Here is a 3,564-nt window from a genome sequence, read left to right as displayed (position 1 = left end):
TGCCCGTCTTTCCACCATGTGAGGACACCACGAGCAGACAGCAGGGTTCCTAGGAAGAAGGCCCTCGTAGCTCTGGCTGGTTGGCTCAGTGGTAGAGCGTCGGCCTGGCGTGCAGGGGTCCCGGGTTCGATTCCCGGCCAGGGCACACAGGAGAGGCGCCCATCTGCTTCTCCACCCCTCCCCCTCTCCTTCCTCTCTGTCTCTCTCTTCCCCTCCCGCAGCCAAGGCTCCATTGGAGCAAAAAGATGGCCCGGGCGCTGGGGATGGCTCTGTGGCCTCTGCCTCAGGTGCTGGAGTGGCTCTGGTCTCAACAGAGCGACACCCCAGATGGGCAGAGCATCGCCCCCTGGTGGGCAGAGCATCGCCCCCTGGTGGGCATGCCGGGTGGATCCCGGTCTGGCGCATGCGGGAGTCTGTCTGACTGCCTCCCCATTTCCAACTTCAGAAAAATAAAATAAAATAAATAAATAAATAAATAAGACCATGATATTCACGTCTCAGACGCCTCCCCACACATACACACTTCAAGTGGCTTCATCCCCATCAAAATACAATCACACCCCTCACGCGCCCCAGGAAGCGCACAGGAAGGGGCCCCTGCCAGGCTCCCCGGCTTTGCGGGTGCCCGCCCCCTCACTCTGCGCCACCACGCTGGCCTCCTGGCCTGACGTGAACACACCAGCCAGTCCCTCTGCCTGGAACGCGCCCAGCCCCGAGATGCCAGGGTCTCCTTCATGTCACCCGGGTCCCTGCTTAGAGATCACAGCGCACAGTGGAGTTTTCCAGAGGCCACGGGCATGGCACCGGGCAGTGGACCGAACACGGATGCCCGTGTGAGAACCAGGTGGCTTCCGTGGAGCCAGACGTGAAGAAGAAGAAAAAAAAATCCGACAATGCCACTCTTTCCACTGAGTGTCGTTGACTTTGGAAACCCTGGTTGGCTTTCAGAACCAGGTTCATGTAATAGGTTGGTCCCGTTGCTCCTGGCTGCCCAACGCCAAACCGGGAGGGCATCCCAGCAAAGGCCCTGTCGCCCATCATGCCCCTGAGGAAACCCTCACCGCCCGCCCCACCCTCCGAAACGGAGGGCAGAGGGACAGGAGGGGGCAGAGCCCAGATCAGCTCTAGACTGTGGCTTTCAGGACCCTGAGGCCGTGTCCTCAAATGAAGACCCAGGACCCAAGCATTTAAAACAGGAAGTTCAACGTGCGAGGGCCTCACTCTGACTCGTGCCACCAGCACCGCGGGTGTCCAAACGGGAAGCGAATGCACGACCCCCAAGGTCCCCCGCTGTCCTGGGGAAGTGTGCCCACCTCCAAAGCCTCAGCACCTGTCCATGGGACCTTATTTGGACATCGGGTCTTTGCAAATGTAATTAAGCGAAGGCGTTCCAAATGAGATCATTCTGGATGCGTCCTTATACTACGAGAAAGGGAAGGGAGATTCAAGACACAAGACACGGACACACAGAGGGGACAGACCCAAGGGACAACGGAGGGAGCCATTGAAGGACGTGTCCATGAGCCAAGAAACACCAAGGACGGCCGTCACCTCCTCCCGCTGAGTCCCAGCTTCTGACTCTGATGCTGCCGTGACTGAGAAGAGGCAGCGGGGGGTCCAGCTAAGCTCCAGGTGGTCCCACCGGGGCCGGGAGAAAGCAGCAGCTTCCTGCAGAGTGACCCACCTGCTCCTCCAGGGACTGGCCAGCGCGTGGGACCTCCGGGCGCTTCTCCGTGACCGCGAAGGGTTTCCCAGGCCCGCCGTGGCCCGCCCCGGCCCTGCTCCCTCCTCAGTGCCAAGTGCCGTGGGCACCCACCCCTGCCCAGGAGGGCCGGAGGCTGACCCCGATCTCACCTCCGAGAACTGACCCTGTCACCGCACGCGCGGTCCGAGCCCAGCGCAGCGTGCGTCCAGGGGGACTCAGTACCACACGCTCCCCGGGGGCCAACACGCCCTGTCCACCTCCCGTAGGGTCCCACCATCCTGTCCCTCCAGGCTGGACAGCAGGGGCAGTCACTGAGAGAGGGGGAGCAGGGACAGTCACTGAGAGAGGGGGGACGCCCCACTTCATTATGTCGCTGGCACATCAGGAGTTAGCCCGAGCCAGGGGCGGAGACGTTAGTCTGGAGGACCTGTGCGTGTGGGAGAGCGAGGCACAGACAGAGGGACAGAGACAGAGGGACAGCGAGACGGACAGAGCCAACGGGCGGGCAGCAGTCCTGCTCAGGAAGCCCGGGCACGGTGCCAGTGCCACCCAGAGGCCCCAAGGGAGATTCAGTAGCTGAGTTTCACAGGTTCCCCTGAGATCAGAACACGGCCATGACTCAGTGCTCACACCTGACTCGGTGACTCAGCCCATGAAGACATCGCCACACAGCGTCTCCCTGGGGGGAGGAGGGGGAGGTACATGTCGGGAGACACATCTGAGGACACGGTGCCTCTCTGCTCGTCCCCACAGCCTCCGGCCTCTGCCCCATTGAGGGGGGGGTTGAGGCCGTGGGGACCAGGCTGGAGGGCAGGGGCGCCCTGTCACGCCCAGCCCCCTCCTGCACCCGGGATACAGCCCCAGCTTGCGAGCTGGGCAGGCCTGGTGTTCGGTCCTGCCTGGTCTGGAGCTGGTCACTCAGCCTTGAGGGGGCGGGGAGAAGGGTGACCCGCCTCCACCATCCGTCACGCGTGGAAACTGGGGGACACGGTGCCGGGCACGTACCGGGCGATCGATGAATGCCAGAGCCATTCTCATGGTTAGCCGCTGTTTTCCGTAGACCGTGTCCGGGCCTGTCCCCTCCTGGGGGGACAGCTCAGCCTCACAGCACGGGTCCGGGGACTGGGATCAGCGAGGACATTTCCAGAGCTGCCCCGGAGTGTCCGGCAAATTCCACGGGCCTCGCTGTCCCTGGGCTGAGTTTGCCCTTAGAGTGGCAGGGAGGGGAGTGGGGACCAGGCCCCCCACCCTAGCCATACCCCCGGGTCACCCCGCTGCTGCCCGGAGTAACCAGGCCACCCTAGCCATACCCCCGGGTCACCCCGCTGCTGCCCGGAGTAACCAGGCCCCCCACCCTAGCCATACCCCCGGGTCACCCCGCTGCTGCCGGGAGTAACCAGGCCACCCTAGCCATACCCCCGGGTCACCCCGCTGCTGCCCGGAGTAACCAGGCCACCCTAGCCATACCCCCGGGTCACCCCGCTGCTGCCCGGAGTAACCAGGCCACCCTAGCCATACCCCCGGGTCACCCCGCTGCTGCCCGGAGTAACCAGGCCACCCTAGCCATACCCCCGGGTCACCCCGCTGCTGCCCGGAGTAACCAGGCCAGTGCCCAGCTAGGAGTCGGGTCCAGCCTACGCTCAGCTGAACCCCTTACTACATACTTGGGCCTCAGTTTCCTCACCTGGGAAGTGGGGAGAAATAGTTATTGCTGCCTCCACTGGCTCGGAGAGGACCGAGGAGAGAACAGGTGTGAGAACACTAGCCACCACTCTTGGCTCCTGGGAGCCCACCCTGCCCACCCCCCCCCATGGCCCATGCCCAGAGAGCGCTGGTCCTGCCAGTGGCCCAAGCCCCCA

Source organism: Saccopteryx leptura, chromosome 1, assembly GCF_036850995.1.
Source record: "Saccopteryx leptura isolate mSacLep1 chromosome 1, mSacLep1_pri_phased_curated, whole genome shotgun sequence".
Classification (NCBI taxonomy): domain Eukaryota; kingdom Metazoa; phylum Chordata; class Mammalia; order Chiroptera; family Emballonuridae; genus Saccopteryx; species Saccopteryx leptura.
Note: the sequence above shows the minus strand (reverse complement) of the source record.